The 7,383-nt window shown below is 53.9% G+C and overlaps 1 non-coding gene and 1 pseudogene across 1 annotated transcript; both read left to right on the top strand.

The window, feature by feature from the left end:
* Positions 1-201, top strand: part of LOC147706998 (28S ribosomal RNA) — a 4,169-nt pseudogene extending 3,968 nt beyond the window's left edge.
* Positions 202-4,165: 3,964 nt separating this feature from the next.
* Positions 4,166-4,319, top strand: LOC147706999 (5.8S ribosomal RNA). Its single transcript, XR_015296919.1, has one exon. It is a non-coding gene; the product is annotated as a 5.8S ribosomal RNA (ribosomal RNA).
* The last annotated feature ends 3,064 nt before the right edge of the window (positions 4,320-7,383 follow it).

Here is a 7,383-nt window from a genome sequence, read left to right on the forward strand (position 1 = left end):
CTTGGAAAGCGTCGCGGTTCCGGCGGCGTCCGGTGAGCTCTCGCTGGTCCTTGAAAATCCGGGGGGGACACACAGCGTTCCCATGAACTCTGAATTCGGCCTTCAGTTTTGATCAACAAAAACTGCCAAGAGCTTTGGAAATCTATTTTTCCCCGTTCAAGCAATAATTCTTTGAATTGGACAATTTTTCTAATATTCATTTTTTTGGCATGAACAATTCTTTGCTTAACGTAAAAACTATTCTTAGAGAACAGAAGCTTCACACTTCTATTTCTAAACACATCTAGAGACATAACAACATTACACCAGCCTCTAGCGCACATGTTATTACAAAGCATTTTTATGTGATGATTTATCTCGCCTTTCTTCTGTCAGAGATACTTCATGTGTAATTCTTTATGCATAATCGTTCATTGATTTCATATGCAATAGTTTTTGAATGATTCTATGCTTCAAAAAACGTACAGTACCTAAATTTCATGTATTTCAAGTACGCCTATTTCGAATGCATTTATGTATTTTGGGGTGGGCAATGTTACACATGCATCTAATTGCTTAGTTTTAGTAATTTGATGGACATGAAAACGTGGAGTGGGTGTTGCGTGTTTATCTAGGTTCCTGATCGATACTGTGACCTTATGCCCCTATTCGGCTATAAATCCATTTATTCCCTATATTGGCATAACCGTTCAAGTGCGATTTTAAGAAAAGTCATCTCTGGCCTCACACGAACAGAGTCACATTCCAGCATAGCTCTCTGCCACTTCCTTTGCGACCAATTAGTGCAATGACAGAGCAGAAGTCACTATCTGATATTCCTAGATTAACACCCCGAGTTCTTCAACAAGATAAAAACTCAGCAAATCTGGAAATCCCCGCTTGCTGTGTTTTGATTAGTAATGGCACTCTAATGAGCAACTGATAACTATCACTTCCTAGTGACATCTTTAATTGACGTCTTATGTCCAGCAAACTTGCGTCAAAACCGGCACCTGTCAGGTATAAATATTACCAACGTTGCCTTAAGCAATGAGCTACTGTTGCTGATGCCAGCTGCCTGCAAGACCCTGTGTTGGTAAATCTAGCACTCTGTCGCTGCCGCCTGCTGTCCCTGTGGTGGTGAAGCTGCTGATACCATTATCGCTGCTAAAGCGCAAACTATGGTGCAGTACGCTTAGGAGCTGAACAGCCGTCCCTCTGCGAAGACATCCAGCAGATTCCAGCTGCCCGCGGACGCTGTCCCCCCTCCTTCCTCGACGCGCTGAAGAGACCCGCTGCCTTTCTCGTGCAGAGAAATCCAGCTCCGGCGTTTCCGGTCTACCCTCGCGGGTGACTGGGATATCGAGAGTGACCCCTGAAGGAGATACCAATCCTCCATCATTCTATTCAGAGGTATGGTGTTGACTAAACCCTTAGACGAGAATTCTTGAAACAAACCTTGGCAAAACCAACTTAACTTAAAGCTACTTACTTACTCCCCTTCCACGTGTTAGGCTTAGGTCAGGCACACTGGGGTAGGCGTAGTTAGAAGCACCAGTTGAGTATGTTAGCCTAATGTATATATGACTGTATATATGTTTTATTACTTTTAAACCATTGTATGGCTAAGAAACCATATCAATGCTTTTACAGTTCTATTTCGCAATACTTATCTTACTGTACGTACTTTTTATAATAACAAGTCTTGCAATTGTGGCAATACATTTCTCTTGTACGAGAAGAAAGACTGTTCAATAAATGTTAACCCTTTATTGACAAACGCCCGTCTCTCTATTCTCTACATACCGTGAAAGTAAACTGCACTAGACTGACTGAGTGAAATACATGTCTATTGTTTCACACGACCCTAGAGATTGACTCTTGATCTGAGGAGCAAAGTTGTCATGTTGCACGGTTGTTGGAAAGCTGAATCCCTTCTTGTCTGTGCCAAGGAAGCTGATCACTTCCCATGCAGAGAAGAAAGTTTCCAGTGACCTCTGAGCTAGTTGGTAACACACCCAATTAAGTTTAGCATAGTCAGTGGAGGCCTGGAATATCCGCAGTTCCACGTCGATACTACTGTTTATGTTATTCCAATGCGCAGGGCCTAGTGGGAAACTAGGAACTACACTACAGGAGAGTAGGGTCTGCATTCCTATGATCACCCAGATTTTTTGCTTTTGTTTCACTGGTTTACGACTTTCTCTGGCTGTGGGCCTGCCAATCAGACCCACAGCCTGGCTGTTCTCTCTCTAAATTACAACGTGTACCCTAGGTGCATTTACCAATTGGTACTGGGCCACCTTATCAGACCCTGTAACTCAGGGCATAGGTGTACCCAGGGCCCACCAGGGGCTGAAGCATGTATTATGCCACCCCTGGCTGGCCTCCTAAATTTGACACAACTGGCTGCATGACAGCTGGAGCAAAGTCGTGTAATCACCCTTTGCTGTAGATATAGTATACCTATATCTAACCCTAAAAATGGACACACAGATTCCTATCAGTCACTCCTATGGCAGGCCTTGACAATCCTGAAGGCAGAGTGCTTGGAATCGTGTGAGATGGTGCTCTGGCATGAGCTGAGCCTGTCTGCAGCTTGCGGAACCAAGTCCTAATAGCTGTTCCATGATAACGCATACCATATACTCTTAAGTGCATTATAATCCTCGCGGTTAAATGCTATCTTTGGTATTGCTTTATCAAAACATGTCGAGTAAGGTGTCATACGAATTGGAATACTAACCCCTCGCCAATTCTGGCGACAGGGTTAGCATTCCACCCTTCTAGAGGGACACGACATGTATGTAACTGTGAACCCCGGTTAAAGTTAAACGAAGCCTCAGCTCCACAAAATGGATGCTGCCACCACAGACACGAGTCTGACCCCCTGCAGCTGGGAGTCCTTCCAGTGAGGGGAGCCTGGACAAAGGGTTTCCTGTCCGGGGCGGTGCTAGCACCATCCCAGACAGGGTTTTGTGTATCCTGGGTAGGCAGGGCTTTACAGGAAGGTGACTGCTGAGTGGCACCCCGGTGCTCACTACGCATAGGCCGGTCAGAACCAGTTCCAGGGGCACACCAGCCCCTGGCCTGGGGAAAGTCCGGCATGGGAGAGGGGTGTAACCACCCCCCTCCTAGTCCCACCCATAGTCAGGACCTAGTCACCGGGTCAGCCCCTTTTCTTAGTATAAAGATAGGAGCGGGCCCCCTGTTCAAATTAGATCATCTTTGGAATCAAGACACGACTTTCTGCGAAAGGACATCAAGATTTCTTCTTCAAGATTCTCCCTTGTGGCTAAGGAGTAGTCACCCTGCATCAAGCGGGCACCATCCTAAGAACACTGCGGTCTGCTGCAAGTCCTTCCTCCGGAATCCGACTGCCCAGCTTGACGAGACCCGGCTTCCCTGGCACCTCTGACCTCTACTCACCTCTACAGCCAAGCTGAGACCCGTGAGTACGACGAGACCTCGAGGGACCGACGATCGCCAAGACTGCACGACTTCTTTGCAACAAGCCCACCGAGTATTCCACTGGTGAGTGCTTTGGGGTCCGAGAAGCCCCAACCCTGAGCAGCTCCAGCACCAAAGATCAGCCCTCCAGCCTCTCCACGATCTGCGTGGGGCCCTTCTGCTTTTGCCTGCTCACCGCGTTGTTTGGCTACTAGCCGGCTGGCTTGTGGCCTTCTTAACGATGCCCGAACGACATCACTGCTGCTGGTCTGGTTGTTCCAGACTGGCCCTTGCTTCCTTCTTCAAGAGAGGCACCCTGGACCCTCCTGGTCCACTCCAGACGCCATTTTGAGTCCACCCGGGCGAGGGTGGTGGTGGGCTAATTGCCAGCCCGACGGCATGGCTCGGGGCCGCCCGGCGGCGGGCGGCTGACGTGCAGGTGGAGCGACCCTCTCTCGTTGCCAGGTACCCGGGTTGGCTTGGTCCCGTGCGGCCAGGCCGAGGGGTTAGAGGACTCGCGCGGTCCCTCCCGGGAGGAACCGGCGGCTGTGGGGCTGCCTGCTCCCGTCGCACTGGGAGCCCTCTTCCTTCCTTGCCCGCGTGTGGGCGGGTGGGCGGGGGCTCCCAGGCCGAGCGCCTGGCAGTGTTTTTTACTCCCAACGGGACGGACGGTGTCGCCTTCCTCCCGCCTCTCCTGCACCTGCAGGTGGGCGAACGTTTTAGAAAAGTTGCCTGTGACTCTTGGCGGTGGATCACTCGGCTTGCGCGTCGATGAAGAATGCAGCTAGCTGCGAGAATTAGTGTGAATTGCAGGACACATTGATCATCGACACTTCGAACGCACCTTGCGGCCCCGGGTTCCTCCCGGGGCTACGCCTGTCTGAGGGTCGCTCGATCATCAATCGCCCCGGGGCTTCCCCGGGACGCGGCTGGGGCCGTCGCAGGGTTAGCTCTGCTACCCCTTCATCCCCCCACAAGTTCAGACCCCCCGATCGCCCGTGGCAGGGTCCCTCTCCGGGTCCTGCTGCGGAGGTACGCCGCCGGCGCGCCTGGCCCCGTGAAGGGGCCCGGCGATCGGTCCGCCCCAGGCCCGTCCCGGGGCGCCTGGCTGCATGCCGCGCGAGGCTGTCTGTGGTGTCCCACCGGCTGCCTGCGCGCACGCGCCTTTGGCGCCCACCTCCGTGGCTGGCTTCCCGGAGAGGGCGAAACCCTTCTGGATGCGATCTGGGGAAAGAGGGTGTGCGCTGCCGGGTACGCCGGGCCCCTGCTCCGGCAGGGGCCCGGCCTTCCCCCGGCACCCCCCTTTGACGCTCCCCGGCCTCCCCGGCCTGGCTAGGGTTCGGTAGCTGGGACCGGGCCCGGGGCTTGAGCTCCGTCCGGCCGGGCCTGGGGTGCATGAGCCCCCCGTCCTGCAAGCCGTCAGAGGGTCCGGGTGCTCGGGACGGGGCTTCACCGGGGCCCGGGGAGGCTCTCCCCGGCCTGGCTAGGGTTCGGTAGCTGGGACCGGGCCCGGGGCTTGAGCTCCATCCGGCCGGGCCTGGGGTGCGTGAGCCCCCCGTCCTGCAAGCCGTCAGAGGGTCCGGGCGCTGGGGACAGGGCTCCACAGGGGCCCGGGGAGGCTCTCCCTGGCCTGGCTAGGGTTCAGTAGCTGGGACCGGGCCCGGGGCTTGAGCTCTGTCCGGCCGGGCCTGGGGTGCGTGAGCCCCCCGTCCTGCAAGCCGTCAGAGGGTCAGGGTGCTGGGGACGGGGCTCCACCGGGGCCCGGGGAGGCTCTCCCCGGCCTGGCTAGGGTTCGGTAGCTGGGACCGGGCCCGGGGCTTGAGCTCCGTCCGGCCGGGCCTGGGGTGCGTGAGCCCCCCGTCCTGCAAGCCGTCAGAGGGTCCGGGCGCTGGGGACGGGGCTCCACAGGGGCCCGGGGAGGCTCTCCCCGGCCTGGCTAGGGTTCGGTAGCTGGGACCGGGCGCGGGGCTTGAGCTTCGTCCGGCCGGGCCTGGGGTGCGTGAGCCCCCCGTCCTGCAAGCCGTCAGAGGGTCCGGGTGCTGGGGACGGGGCTCCACCGGGGCCCGGGGAGGCTCTCCCCGGCCTGGCTAGGGTTCGGTAGCTGGGACCGGGCCCGGGGCTTGAGCTCTGTCCGGCCGGGCCTGGGGTGCATGAGCCCCCCGTCCTGCAAGCCGTCAGAGGGTCCGGGTGCTGGGGACGGGGCTCCACATGGGCCCGGGGAGGCTCTCCCCGGCCTGGCTAGGGTTCGGTAGCTGGGACCGGGCCCTGGGCTTGAGCTCCGTCGGGCAGGGGCCTGGGGTGCGTGATCCCCCCGTCCTGCAAGCCGTCAGAGGGTCCGGGCGCTGGGGACGGGGCTCCACCGGGGCCCGGGGAGGCTCTCCCCGGCCTGGCTAGGGTAACGGAAGCTTGGACCGGGCCCGGGGAGCAGGTGTGGCTGGCATCATCCACTACGCTGTCGGCGCGTAGTTTTCCGCCCACCCCTAGTAGTAGCAGTTTTCCGCCCACCCCTACTGGAGACAACCCGACAGACTGGAAATTGTGTGCAAGGAGAGGGACTGAGTTGTTTCGTAGGTATATTTGAGCTTGGTGTTGAGTCAAAGCTTTCAGTATGCTGACTGGCTCCTGTAAGGAGAGCTTACAAATATGTACCACCCATGGTTAGTGGTTGATTAATGTCTATAGTATTATGCATCAGAAAAGGCATATTGGCTTGCCGTAAGTATCACAGGTCATGACACTTGGCATCTTTGCACCCAAACCACAAACTGTGTGTTTTTTTACCCAAGTCCCCCTGGCTTTTAAAAATGACTCAGTACTTTAACACTGAAAGGAAAACGCTTATAAACGGTCACTGGGAGTCTAGTGTGTGCTTACCCGCTGGGATCCTTTTCAGATGAGGGTGCTACCCATGATGCTGGCGCTGCACTTGCCCAGTCTGAGATGGTTTGTGGTGCAGTTTCAGCTTGTCTTGACAATGCTTGCCCATTCTCCCTGCAGTTGTTCACACTGTATATTGAGCTGTTAATTCAATCCCTCAAATGAAACGAGGGTATACAACCTCTGAGGCTACACCAGTATGAAGTGAAAATTCTCATGTACCCTGATGACATCACGATTTTGACATCTGCTCTGATTGGGGGATTAAACACAGTTGTAACTGCAGCCAAATCATTTGTGGAGGTTTCTGACTATAAGCTGAACTCTGATAAGACTATGGGGCGCATGCAGAATCGTCCTGTTTGCAAATGAAAAAAATGCTTTTCAGATGCAGAAAACCCAATTTGCGACTCGGTAACCTGTTACCGAATCGCAAAATGGGTTTGCGATTCAGAACTTTGAAGGGGTGTGTTTACGGCGTCCCTTCCAAATACCGAATCCTAAAGGTATGTATGTATGAATGTGTTGTGACTGCCACCGGTAACCCTTTTGCAAATGGGAGGGGGGTCCCCAAGCGACCCTTCCCCTTTGTAAATGGGCCTATGGGCCTCTAGACCCTTAGGAATGAATGGGAAGCCATTCCTCATTTGTGACTCGCAATTTTCGAGTCGCAAATAAGGAATATGTAGAAATCGCAATTATCATGATGGGTTTCGGGAGATATGGGGAAGGGTTAGTTTGTTTTATTTAGTACTTTGCAGCAGCTAGTTACCCTTCCATCTAGGTATTTCTTTAGATATTTACAGGTGAAACATTTTATTTTTAGCCTCAAGGAAGAGGACTTGATTCGCACTAAAAATGCTGGATTGGATCTTATTAGGAAAACTCCTTTTAAAAGAAATATCGGGGTCATCTACAATGCAATTTATATGTTTTACATGATCAAGTCGAGGACTGGTTTCAGAAGCGGGCTAATAAGTGGAGTTCTTGGCTTAGTGCAGAAGTCACCGGGGCTGATCTTCTGAGTAGCAACATGATATCCCACTCAGTTTTGAAACGTATCCCGGATCAAGATTC

The sequence above is a fragment of the Lissotriton vulgaris genome, chromosome 6, assembly GCF_964263255.1.
Source record: "Lissotriton vulgaris chromosome 6, aLisVul1.2, whole genome shotgun sequence".
Taxonomy (NCBI): domain Eukaryota; kingdom Metazoa; phylum Chordata; class Amphibia; order Caudata; family Salamandridae; genus Lissotriton; species Lissotriton vulgaris.